At 45.0% G+C, this 13,853-nt stretch overlaps 2 non-coding genes across 2 annotated transcripts; one reads left to right on the top strand and one right to left on the bottom strand.

The window, feature by feature from the left end:
• Positions 1 to 2,788: 2,788 nt before the first annotated feature.
• Positions 2,789 to 2,895, bottom strand: LOC112939470 (small nucleolar RNA R71). Its single transcript, XR_003243182.1, has one exon. It is a non-coding gene; the product is annotated as a small nucleolar RNA R71 (small nucleolar RNA).
• Positions 2,896 to 12,970: 10,075 nt separating this feature from the next.
• On the top strand, positions 12,971 to 13,077 carry LOC112939473 (small nucleolar RNA R71). The gene has a single exon (XR_003243185.1). It is a non-coding gene; the product is annotated as a small nucleolar RNA R71 (small nucleolar RNA).
• Positions 13,078 to 13,853: the final 776 nt, after the last annotated feature.

Here is a 13,853-nt window from a genome sequence, read left to right as displayed (position 1 = left end):
AATGGTCCAATTAAGCCCATTATTATGTTTGGGCCATCAATAACTCAGAGCCACCAACAAATTGCTTTGTCTCTATCACCGTGGAACTCTTCCCTCTCATTTTCTCATGAAAGCCTCTTGAAGCCTACAGACAAACCCTTCTTTATCTTGGCCTTGTGATTCTTTGTTGGGCTCTATATCCAACGGTAAAATTTGTTTCAAAGCTGTATCTGACGACCATTAGTCTTCTGATGACGTGGAAAATCCTCCATTCGAGAAAGAATAATTATTTCACTAGTTAAGATTTGCTGAGCAATTTTAACAATTATAAAGTTCGGCTTATGTTGGATGGATAACGTTATGTGATGGAATATTTGGTACTGGGGTAGACATATAAATAGACATTTGTAATGGTATATATTATAGGATGGTGTAAAGTTACCAAGTATTATGTCTTTACTGTTAGGATGGCGTGTCTCTAATATTGCCGGTAGACCTTTCTAACAGCATACGCAGATGACATACACGCGTAATGTCAACCATCGGATCGCCAAATCCAACCGGCCATCGTGCACTGAGCTCGCGCATCGCAGTACACTGCCATCATGTACACCGCAGAAAACGGACGATATGCCTGTTAACGATCGTTATCGATCAGTTTCGACCGTCAATATTACTAAAATAGAGGAGAACTAGTGATGCTTGCAAAGCATAAATATGTTAGAATAATAATATTCCACTAGTATTAGGTCTACTAACCTTTTGTAGAGAATGACAATAAAGTGGAGGAGAATCGACATCAACATAGAAGATAAATCAGTCGGACGATGTCGAGAATCAGACTTCTGCATGAATGGGCCAAGAACTCAGAATTAACACGTCAAACTGGGCCAAAATTCACAAGTCTATATAAAGGAGCAACAGAGGATGCTGCCAGCCGAAAGGTGGGCTGGTTGGGCCGGCCCCTGGTTCGGCCGAACCTCCCTTGCCTCCGTTGGATCCAGGTTTTGGCTAGATAGTTGAGATGAAGCCCCAATGACGGTTGGAGGGTATTACCGACCATTCCAACCATCACAACCGTCATAGTTCAGTTATAAAAGGAGTTCTTCTTCTCACTTCACTCACACACCTCAAGCAATAGCTTTCTCATTTCTCTCAAGTTTAGTTTAGTAGTATCTAGCTGGTGAAATAGGAATAGAGTAGAAATCAGGAGTCCGGAAGCCTTCGGAAGAGTTCGGGTATGGCTCAAGTAGCTTTCTCTTCTCTTTTGTAAGCTTTGTACTTTTATTAGAATACTATTCTTTATACATTTATGGTATTGAAATACTTTCCGAGTATATGAATGCTTACTTTATACTAAATATACGGCTAGCTTATCTAGGAGATGCTTGGTGCGGGTATAATGTTTGCATATGCAATTACTCTATGTCATGACGATGATATTAGAGTAGTATATGCTAGTTTAGGCGTGGTGTCTAAATTACGGGATATCATTATTTAGGGTTATATATTGCGGATGAGAGGTGGGCCGCTGATGGTGACAACTCAGTACGGGTATTCCTTCGCGCCGGTATATAATCCTAAGTTAATTCCCTGAGGAGAGTATTCCTCCATATTTAGCCCCGGTTGTATGGTCATTACGGGCTGTCGTAAGGAACTCGGCAGTCAAGGGTGGCTTCTCGAAGTACGAGGAGGGCATCGGATAGAGGTTATTAGCTAGTATATCAATTAATGTATACTATGTATATTAGAAGTATAGGAATAGATTATCTTTCCCTTTTCTATCCACTTCGCTTAGATAATATAGTATGAGAATGGGTAGTTAATGCTTGTGTGTCACTCTACCCTTAGATTATCTTAACCCCTGCTTAGAATATGATTATCACAAGTAATATATAAATTATTAGTCAATGTTCTCTCTACATGATCTTCCCACGTGATAAAATAAATACGATACCCTTGGAATACTCTCGGGTGAAATGCTACAATGGTATATCCGTGCGCTTGCGGATGAACTCTGTAACCATAATATACCAGGAGTATTTCTACGCCATTGCTGGGAATTATATTTCTAGTAATGTCGTTAAGAAATACCAACAAGCATTTCTGGCGCCGTTGCCGGGGATTATATTTCTAGTAATATCGTTAAGAAATACAAACAAGCATTTATGGCGTTGTTGCCGGGGAAGATTCATAATAGAGATTACTTGAACTAATACTTTATATTTACCTATGTATAATTATTTTCCTAAGTAGGCTAACCTTGATTGTTTTCACTTTTGTTGTGAAAACAGGGTAGTGCACGACTGGTTTCAACTTGCCGGAAAACTTCAAAGAAAATCCAGAAGCTTTCTTCCGTAGCATCAGGCCGCGAGTCGCTGCTCCGCAGAAAACTCTACCGACAGAGAAACCAGCCGTACCAGCGCCACCGAACTTCAAGACTATGGCTAATAAGACTCTTCGCGAGTTCGCTGCTCCCTCTGCTAACAATGTGGCCATTAGGCCGCAGGTCAACATAGGGGACGTGGATTTCGACTTGAAGTCCAGCCTCATCACGATAGCGCAGGCTAGCCCATTCTGTGGCAAGCCTAATGAGGATGCCAATGCTCATCTACAACAGTTCCTGGAGATCTACAGCACGTATACCATCAAGGGTGTCAGTCCTGACGCCGTCAGGCTACGACTGTTTCTGTTCTCCCTTCTCGGGAGAGCGAAGCAGTGGTTCTATGCCAACCATGCTGCTGTCAACACCTGGGATAAGTGCTCTACGGCATTCCTCTTGAAATTCTTCCCGATGGGCAAAACCAATGCCCTTCGTGGAAGGATTTCCAGTTTCCAGCAGACAAGATATGAGTCCATTCCTGAAGCATGGGAGCGTCTGCAAGAGTACGTGGCCGCCTGTCCTCATCATGGGGTGGACGACTGGCTGATCCTGCAGAACTTATAATGGACTCACCCCGATGTCCCGCGATCAGCTGGACACGGCAGTTGGAGGAGCTTTCTTCTCTAAAACGATTCAAGGAGCCATTGATCTAATAGAGAAGATGGTCTCCAATATGGGTTGGAGCGAGGAACGACTCCAAACCCGACAGCGAGGCATGCACACCATCAAAGAGACGGAATTACTTGCCATTAAGCTGGACCTCCTCATGAAACGCTTGGACGACCACGAGAAATGGCCACAAGGCACCATCAAGGCCTTGGACTCTCACGTCACGTGAGAGGTCTGCGGTGGCACGGGTCATTCTGGGAATGACTGCCCAGAAACCCGTGAGGAGGCGATGTACATGAGCAACAACAACGGGTACCGTCCACAAGGAGGGCAGGGGTGGAACCAACCACGCCCATATTATCAAGGAGGTAACAACAATGGTAACTTTTCTAACCAACCCTCCTTGAAGGATCTCGTTTTTGCGCAAGCTAAAACCACTTATGCGTTAAGCAAAAAGCTTGCGGCCAATGATAAGATCCTAGAGAACATTAACGTCAAATTAGATGGCTTTGCTTCTGCTTTTCAAAATCAGCTGAGCTTTAACAAAATGATAGAAACCTAGCTAGCTCAGTTAGCATCCTTAGTCCCTACAAATGAAACTGGGTGGATTCCGGGGCAACCCGACTCTTCCATTGAAAATGTCAAGGCGATCACGACGAGGGGAGATAAGTCCACTCATGATCCGTCGTATCCTAACCGTGCAGGAGCTACTGGGATAACGAAAGAAGCGCCATCTAATGACTCCAGAAAAGACAGTGCCGCAGGAGTACTGCGATACACGGTTGCTGCCATTCCCTCAACGGAGTAGGAAACCATCAGTGGACGAGCAATTCGCTCGTTTTGTTGAAGTCATCCAGAAGATCCACATCAACATGCCGTTGTTGGATGCCATGCAAGTGCCCACATACACCCTTTATCTCAAGGACATACTCAACAACAAGAGACCGCTCCCAACAACAGAGGTGGTCAAGCTGACGGAACAATGCAGCAATCTGATACTCCACAAGCTCCCGGAGAAGAAGAAAGATCCGGGATGTCCTACGATCACCTGCTCGATCGGGGCACAATAGTTCGACCAGGCCTTGTGCGACCTTGGAGCCAGTGTCAGCGTCATGCCAAAAGACGTCTTTGACAAGCTCAACTTCACGGTGTTGGCACCAACACCAATGCGCCTTCAACTGGCTGATTCATCAGTCCGTAACCCGACAGGGATAGTGGAGAATGTGCCAGTCAAGATACGGGATTTCTCCATCTCGGTTGATTTTGTGGTGCTGGACATGAATACAGGGAAAGAGACGCCGCTCATCCTGGGGCGTCCGTTTCTTAGCACCGCAGGAGCCAACATTGACATGGGAACGGGGAGTATCCGTTTCCATATCAACGGGAAGGAGGAAAAGTTTGAGTTTCAACCAAGGACGGAACAATGCTCCATGGTCAGAATCAAGTACGGGCCAAACCCACAGAATATTTAAGTGGTCGAAGTGGAGCCACCCAAAACGGATGGACAGCCTGGTGAAATTCATGCAAAATTTCCTGGAGAAGGAAACAACGATGCCCAGGAACCGTTATTGGAAAACGCCGGTAAAACCACCCATACCGGCCAAGAAGCTAGAGCAGCCGGCTCAGAAGAAGCTGTCTTCCGCACCAAAGCCAAGGAAGGTGTGGAAGGAGAAGCCAAAGACGCCCGCTCCATCACCTTCGGAGATGGGTGGAATATCCACGAACTGAATCAGAAGGAGGTACGGTCTTGCACGTCGGAATTTAAACGACGCGACCTTCGCCAATAGGTAAATTGGTATGTATCCGCATATTTGCTTTCAACAATTTGAATTTTTGCATCATCACATGTTTGAACTTCAAATTGCATTTACGATTTTTGAATTTTGAGGAAATTTCTTCAAATGAATTTTTCAGAACAAACCAAAATAAAATTTTCAACAAAAAATTCGTTGTGCCACGACCACACTGACCGTTGGAATCCAACGGCCAAAAGTGGGGCCGGTTGGGCCCACCAGGGGTTCGGCCGAACCCACTGGTTCGGCCGAACCCACTGGTTCGGCCGAACTGGCCAGGCAACGGTTCCCTGCCACTTTTGGCAGGGTAACGGCTAGTGGGTCCCACATCTCATTTCTGACCATTGTGGGTACCCTATAAAGGCCAACCGGGCGATAGAGGGAATTCCACCCCATTTCAACACATTCTCATTCCCTCTCCAAAGTTTGCTCTCAAGTTCATTCAAGCTTTCCTCAAATTGAAATATTTAGTTGGATATATACAAGTTGCTTTGGTGAAACTAACCGGCGAGTGAAATTCTTGTCATCTCTAACCCCCGCCGAGTTAGTCCGTTCTCGCTCCATTGTGCAGAATGAGGAGACGATTGTCTCATCTGTTCAAGGGGTCCGGCTCTTCATCAAGTCATCATGACGAGTCTAGCGCTCGTTCATCAGCCGATGTCTCGATGGAAGACACCGAAGCTCCGCGACGACTTCTGAACGACACCGACCTCGACCTTGTCAGTGATCGGGAGAGACAAGCCTACTACATGTTGAGCAACCGGGAGTATGCTCACATGCGAGAATACTCACCGGAGCTGCTGAAAAATATAGGTATAGATGTTGAATTTCGTTCTATTTGGAAAGCGGTTGGTTGGTAGAGATTTGCTGGGGTAGATGAGACTGGCTCTCATTTGCTTACTTTGCAATTTCTGTGCACTTTGAAAGAAATAGAAGATGGAATTTCCTTTCATTTTTTTCCATAAAAAGTACACACTTACATGGAAAGGCTTAAGTACACTTCTTGGTTTTCACGATTCCTGTAAAATCGATCTCCAGAAAGGAATTTCTGGGTTCGAGAAAAAATAGGTTTTGGGAAGACATTTTGGGTGCTCCAATTTGCAAGAAACCTAGAAATAATGATATATATAATCCTACACTTAGGCTCATGCATAAATGGATTGCTATGACTTTGTTTCCTAGAAGTGATCTGAGACCCATTAGGGGGGATGAATTGATTATCATATTTGCCATGGTTAGAAAGATTAAAATTACTCCTGTGAAATGTATGATAAGGCAATGGTTAGAAAGTATAAAGTTCTCTGCTCCTGTTGAGTGCACTTCTCTAATTACTCGGATAGCAAAAGGGCTAGGGGTCGTTAGTGACCAAATTGCTTTTATCTCAGCCACTCGTCCGCGTATTGATGAGGCTTATCTAGTGCAAGGGCATATTTTGAAACATGGAGCAGATGAATCTTTGGTATACTTTTTCCCCGTTGTACAAATGAAATCCCGTTGCCAAATGCGGGGTATCATTTGTACAACTGCAATGAACTAACCATTCCCCTACAGACCATAGAAGAATCTCATGCAGGTAGAGCATACAGGGAGACGCGCAACATGACAAGGAACGAACGAGAAAGTTCATCATCCTCTACACTCGTGCAGATGTATGAGGCAAGTTGGGAGCCAACTGGGGATGCACCCGGATGGACCCAAACTCCACGCCATAGCATCGGAGTCTCAACTTAGGCAAGTGCCAGTGAGGACCGGTGGCATGCGCCTCATGACATACATTGGGGGGACAACCAACCTTCTAGATCAAGTGGTGTGCCTCCATCTCCAAGTGAATGGCACTCAAGTTCCTCTCGTTGGGACTTGGGTGAAATCACTAGGAGAATGGACACCTTTGATGTGCAGACGGGGGAGATCCAGTACAACCTCACGGAACACATAGCTCAAACGCGAGAATGGCAACAATCTGCTGATGCTTAGTTCACCAACATCAACATCATGATGCAGCAACAGCACGTCTAAAATACCAGATACTACTCTAATATCATCGTCATGACATAGAGTAATTGCATAAGCAAACATTGTACCCGCACCAAAGCATCTCCCAGATAAACTAGCCGTATATTCAGTATAACATGAACATAATGTAAAGTATGCATTCATATACTCGGAAAGTATTTCAATACCATAAATATATAAAGAAGAGTATTTTAATGAAAGTACAAAGCTTACAAAAGAGAAGAGAAAAGCTACTAGAGCCATACCCGAACTCTTCCGAAGGCTTCCGGACTCCTGATTTCTATTCTACTTCTATTCCACCAGCTAGATACTACTAAACTATACTTGAGAGAAATGAGAGAGCTATTGCTTGAGGTGTGTGAGTGAAGTGACGAGAGGAGCTTCTTAAATAGGCTGCCAATGACGGTTGTGGCAGTTGGAATGTTCGGAATTGCCCTCCAACCGTCACTGGGGAGTGATCCACGCCGTCTAGCCAAAACCTGGATCCAACGGTGCTCGGGGAGGTTCGGCCGAACCAGGGGCCGGCCCAACCTGGCCCATATTCGGCAGGTGACCTCCTTTGTTGTTCTCCTCCGTAGACTTGTGAATTTTGGCCCAGTGTGTCGTGTCAATTCTGAGTTCTTGGCCCATTCATGCATAAATCTATCTCTCAACATCGTCCGATTGATTTATCGTCTGAGTTGATGTCGATTCTCCTCCACTTTATTGTCATTCTCTGCAAAAGGTTAGTATACCTAATACTAGTGGAATATTATTATTCTAACAGATATATGCATTGCATGCATCACTAGTTCTCCTCTATTTTGGTAATATTGACGGTCGAAACTGATCGATAACAACCGTCAACAAAACCCCCCAAGCTTGAACCTTTGCTCGTCCCGAGTGAAGGACGAAAGGAAATAAAGACTTGGTTGTTGATCAGGAGTTGCTACTATGCTGCGTATCTCAAAGATACAGGTGCAAGGTATATGTACTATCTCTCAGATTGAATAATCTTTGGCACGGTGGCTTACCCTTACCCTGATTCCCACGAGACACTGCTTCTCCTTGCCTTGGGCGGTTGAAAGACAGAACAGCAATTAGAGCACCAATCACCCGATCTTTATTCAACTCTTATTCCGGAAGTTTTCAAATGATTTTGAAAAAGAAAGCCAAGTTCCTCAATTGATTCACTCAGTCTCTCTAAGTGTACCAAATGATGCCTTTTTGATTCCTACTTTAAGGTTTTGATATGTGGAGTTAGGTAGGGATCAAACATGGCATACTTGCATTCACATTTATTACTAAGTCAAAATCTTAGACTAGAGCAGGTAACTAAACACACTCAAGATCAAGATCGTGCATAATATGTGTGTGGTATAGAGTGGAAAGGGTAAATGAGGAAAAATAAAAGAAAAAGCTTCTCCTTTGTGCTTACTTTCTTCTACCAAAAATCCTTCTTTTATTTATTAGGAGAGGGCATGGCTACATTTTTTTTAACATCATGCTCATGCTTGATGGAGCATAACTTTATTTATTTATTTTTTCATAACCATGCCTTTCCCTCCCTCTCTTTTTTTTTCAAAACGACTTTTCTTTTTAGGAGAAGAAAGCACATGAAAGCATGGAGAATTTATTTTGGTGGAAAAATGGAAATGGAATGGAATATTACTTAGCTCCCAGTGTAGGAGTTTAGCATGTGCATATATGTGGGTGTATGATCTTGATCATAGAGCATGAGAAGTATCTACACAACTCACAAGAGTTTGACAAAGTTCAATGGAATGTCAAGCAACCAAAATGTATATGGTTTAATCATGATAGCATATTTTTGGCTTTGATAGGAATTTATATCAAATGAGGAACTTTCAATTTTATCATTTTGAAAAATAAAACATCCGGAATTCAAGTCAAACTAGTATCAGGATCATAGCAACTCATATTTACTATCTCATATCTCGCAACAATTTAGACTTAGATCAGCAAGTGCAGCCCATTTACCTCAGGTTCCCTGATAATTATTGGCTACTTATATTTAACCTTTGAGAGAGTATTTACCAAGAACCCATATATCAGAGATATAAAACAGTGCAACTATTCATCATTTCAACAAAGAGAACTAGCTTGTCTTACCTAGCATGACTCAAACCTATCCTATCTTTTTGGTATTTTCTATTTTGCAAACTTTTATGTTGTTTTCAAGTTTTATAAGATGCAACTAGAAAGGAAAATATGCAGTGGGATACAAGTTACCTCAGTGGGGGGAACGATGTCTCCCCCCAAGTTTGGCTTTCGCTTAGGGTCCTTGATAAGGATTGAAACCCTGAAAGCGAAAGTACGCTTGAAGGTCATCATGCTGTTGCTGCATCATGTTGTTGATGTTGGTGAACTGAGCATCAGCAGATTGTTGCCATTCTTGCGTTTGGGCTATGTGTTCCGTGAGGTTGTACTGGATCTCCCCCGTCTGCACATCAAGGGTGTCCGATCTCCTAGTGATTTCACCCAAGTCCCAACGAGAGGAGCTTGAGCGCCATTCACTTGGAGATGGAGGCACATCACTTGACCTGGGAGGTTGGTTTTCCCCCCAGTGGATGTCATGAGGCGCATGCCACCGGTCCTCACTGGCGCTTGCCCAGGTTGAGACTCTGATACTATGGCGTGGCACTTGGGTCCATTCAGGTGCATCCCCAGTTGGTGCCCAACCTGCCTCATACATCTGCACGGGTGTTAAGGATGATGAACTCTCTCTTTCGTTCCTTGTTATGTTGCGCGTCTCCCTGTATGTTCCACCTACACGAGATTCTCCTACGGTCTGTAGGAGAATGGTTAGTTCATGGCAGTTGTACAAATGATACCCCGCATTTGGCAACGGGATTTCATTTGTACAACGGGGAAAAAGTATACCAAAGATTCATCTGCTCCATGTTTCAAAATATGCCCTTGCACTAGATAAGCCTCATCAATACGCGGACGAGCGGCTGAGATAAAAGCAATTTGGTCGCTAACGACCCCTAGCCCTTTTGCTATCCGAGTAATTAGAGAAGTGCACTCAACAGGAGCAGAGAACTTTATACTTTCTAACCATTGCCTTATCATACATTTCACAGGAGCAATTTTGATCTTTCTAACCATGGCAAACATGATAATTAATTCATCTCCCCTAGTGGGTCTCAGATCACATCTAGGAAATAAAGTCATAGCAATTCATTTTTGCATGAGCCTAAGTGTAGGATTATGAATATCATTCGTTCTAGGTTTCTTGTAAATTGGAGCACCAGAAATGTCTTCCCAAAACCTATTTTTCTCGAACCCAGAAATTCCTTTCTGGAGATCGATCTTACAGGAATCGTGAAAACCAAGAAGTGTACTCAAGCCTTTCCATGTAAGTGTGAACTCCTTACGGAAAAAGCGAAAAGAAATACCATCTTCTATTTCTTTCAAAATGCACAGAAATTGCAAAGTAAGCATACGAGAACCAGGCTCATCTACCACAACAAATCTCTACCAACCAATAGCTTTCCAAATAGAATGAAATTCAACATCCATACCTATCTTTTTCAGCAGCTCCAGTGAGTATTCTCGCGTGTGAGCATACTCCCGGTCGCTCAGCATGTAGTAGGCTTGTCTCTCCCGATCACTGACAAGGTCGAGGTCAGTGTCGTTCAGGAGTCATCGCGGAGCTTCGGCGTCTTCCCTCGAGACATCAGCTGATGAACGAGTGCTGGACCCGTCATGATTGACTTGATGAAGAGCCGGACCCCTTGAACAGACGAGACAGTCACCTCCTCATACTGCACAATGAAGCAAGAACGGACTAACTCGGCGGGGGTTAGAAATGACAAGAGTTTCACTTGCCGGTTAGTTTCACCAAAGCAACTTGTATATATGTAACTAAATTTTTGAATTTGAGGGAAACTTTCAAAGCTTGAATGAACTTGAGAGCAAACTTTGGAGAGGGAATGAAAATGTGTTGAAATAGGGTGAAGTCCCTTCTCCCAGCCGGTTGGCTTAAGTAGTGCACCCACAACGGTCAAAACCAACCTGTGGGGCCCACTAGCCGTTGCCTCAAAAAGTGAGGCAGCCTACCGTTGCCTGGCCGGTTCGGCCGAACCAGGGTGTTCGGCCGAACCCCTGGTGCGCCCAACCAGCCCCACTTTCGGCCGTTGGATTCCAACGATCAGTGCGGTCGTGGCACAGTAGATTTTCGTTGAAATTTTTATTTTGGTTTGCTTCGAAAAATTCATTTGAAGGATTTCCTCAAAATTAAAAAAAAATCCTAAATACAAATTTGAAATTCAAATATGTGATGATGCAAAAATTCAAATTGTTGAAAGCAAATATGCGGATACATACCAATTTACCTGTTGGCGAAGGTCGCGTCATTTAAAGTCTGACGTGCAAGACCGTACCTCCTTTCGGTTCGGTTCATGGATTTTCTACCCGTCTCCGAAGGTGATGGAGCGGGCGTCTTTGGCTTTTCCTTCCCCACCTTTTTTGGTTTTGGTGCGGAAGACGGCTTCTTCTAAGCCGGTTGCTCTAACTTCTTGGCCAGTACGGATGATTTTACCGGCGTTTTCCAATAACGGTTCCTGGGAATCGTTGTTTCCTTTTTCAGGAAATTCTGCATAAATTTCACTAGGCTGTCCGTTTTGGGTGGCTCTACTTCGACCTCTTGAATATTCTGCGGGTTTGGCCCGTACTTTATTCTAACCATGGAGCATTGTTCCGTCCTCGGTTGAAACTCAAACTTTTCCTCTTTCCCATTGATATGGAAACGGATACTCCTCGTTCCCACGTCAATGTTGGCTCCTGCGGTGCTAAGAAACGGACGCCCCAGGATGAGCGGCGTCTCCTTCCCCGTGTCCATGTCCAGCACCACGAAATCAACCGAGATGAAGAAATCCCATATCTTGACTAGCACATCCTCCGCTATCCCTGCCGAGTAACGGACTGATGAGTCAGCCAGCTGGAGGTGCATTGGTGTTGGTGCCAACACCGTGAGGTTGAGTTTGTCAAAGACGTCCTTTGGCATGACGCTGACACTGGCTCCAAGGTCGCATAAGGCCTGGTCGAATTGTTGTGCCCCGATCGAGCAGGTGATCGTGGCACACCCCGGATCTTTCTTCTTTTCCGGGAGCTTGTGGAGTATCAGGTTGCTGTAGTGTTCCGTCAGCTAAACCACCTCCATTGTTGGGAGCGGTCTCTTGTTGTTGAGTATGTCCTTGAGATAACGGGCGTATGTCGGCACTTGCATAGCATCCAACAATGGCACGTTGATGTGGATCTTTTGGATCACTTCAACAAAGCGAGCGAAATGCTCGTCCACTGACGGTTTCCTCATATGTTGGGGGAACGGCAGCAACCGTGTGTCGCAGTACTCCTGCGGCACTATCTTTTCTGGCTGAACCTCTTTGTCCGCCGGGTCCATAGATGGCGCTTCTTTTGATATCCCATTAGTTCCTGCAGGGTTAGGATATGGCGGATCACGAGTGGACTTACCTCCCCTCATCGTGATCGCCTTAACATTTTCAATGGAGGAGTCGGGTTGCCCCAGAGTCCTCCCAGTTTCATTTGCAAGGACTAAAGATGCCAACTGAGCTAACTGGGTTTCTATCATTTTATTGAAGCTCAGCTGGTTTTGAAATACGGAAGCAAAGCCATCTAATTTGACATCTATGTTCTCTAGGATCTTATCGTTAGCAGCAAGCTTTTTGCTTAGCGCATCGGTGGTGTTAGCTTGCGCAAAAACAAGATCCTTCAAGGAGGGCTGGTTAGAGAAGTTACCGTTATTGTTACCTCCTTGATAATATGGGCGTGGTTAGTTCCACCCCTGACCTCCTTGTGGACGGTACCCATTGTTGTTGTTGCCCATGTACATCGCCTCCTCACGGGTTTCCGGGCAATCATTCCCAGAATGACCCGTGCCGCCGCAGACCTCCAAGGCCTTGACGGTGCCTTGTGGTCTTTTCTCGTGGTCGTCCAAGCGTTTCATGAGGAGGTCCAACTTGGCAGCAAGTAACTCCGTCTCCTTGACGGTATGCATGCCTCGCTGACGGGTCTGGAGTCGTTCCTCGCTCCAACCCATATTGGAAACCATCTTCTCTATTAATTCAACGGCTCCTTGAACCGTTTTAGACCAGCTGTCGTGTCCAGGTGATTGCGGGACATCGGGGTGAGTCCATTGTAACAATTCTGCAGGATCAGCCAATCGTCCATCCCATGATGAGGACAGGCGGCCAAGTACTCCTGCAGTCGTTCCCATGCTTCCGGAATAGACTCGTCCCTTGTCTGCTGGAAACTGGAAATCCGTCCACGAAGGGCGTTGATTTTGCCCATCAGGAAGAACTTCGAGAGGAATGCCGTTGAGCATTTATCTCAGGTGTTGACAGCAGCACGGTTGGCATAGAACCACTGCTTCGCTCTCCCGAGAAGGGAGAACGGGAACAGTCGCAGCCTGACGGCATCGGGAGTGACGCCCTTGATGGTGTACATGCTACAAATCTCCAGGAACTGTTGCAGATGAGCATTGGCATCCTCATTAGGCTTGCCACAGAACGGGCTAGTCTGCGCCATCATGATAAGGCTGGACTTCAAGTCGAAATCCACGTCTCATATGTTGACCTGCGGCCCAATGGCCACATTGTCAGCAGAGGGAGCAGCGAACTCGCGAAGAGTCTTGCTGGCCATAGTCTTGAAGGTCGGTAGCGCTGGTACGGCTGGTTTCTCTGTCGGTAAAGTTTTCTGTGGAGCAACGACTCAAGGCCTGACGCTCCGGAAGAAAGCTTCTAGATTTTCTTTGAAGTTTTCCGGCAAGTTGAAACCAGTCATGCACTACCCTATTTTCACAACAAAAAGTGAAAACAACCAAGGTTAGCCTGCAAAGGAAATGATTATACAGAGGTAAATATAAAGTATTAGTTCAAGTAATCTCTATTATGAATCTTCCCCGGCAACAGCGCCATAAATGCTTGTTGGTATTTCTTAACGACATTACTAGAAATATAATTCCCAGCAATGACGTAGAAATACTTCTGGGATATTATGGTTATAGAGTTCATCCGCAAGCGCATGGATATACCATTGTAGCATTTCATCCG

The sequence above is a fragment of the Oryza sativa genome, chromosome 6 (genome assembly GCF_034140825.1).
Source record: "Oryza sativa Japonica Group chromosome 6, ASM3414082v1".
Taxonomy (NCBI): Eukaryota; Viridiplantae; Streptophyta; class Magnoliopsida; order Poales; family Poaceae; genus Oryza; species Oryza sativa.
The sequence above is the reverse complement of the archived record's forward strand: the minus strand, read 5'-3'. Positions and strand labels throughout refer to the sequence as shown.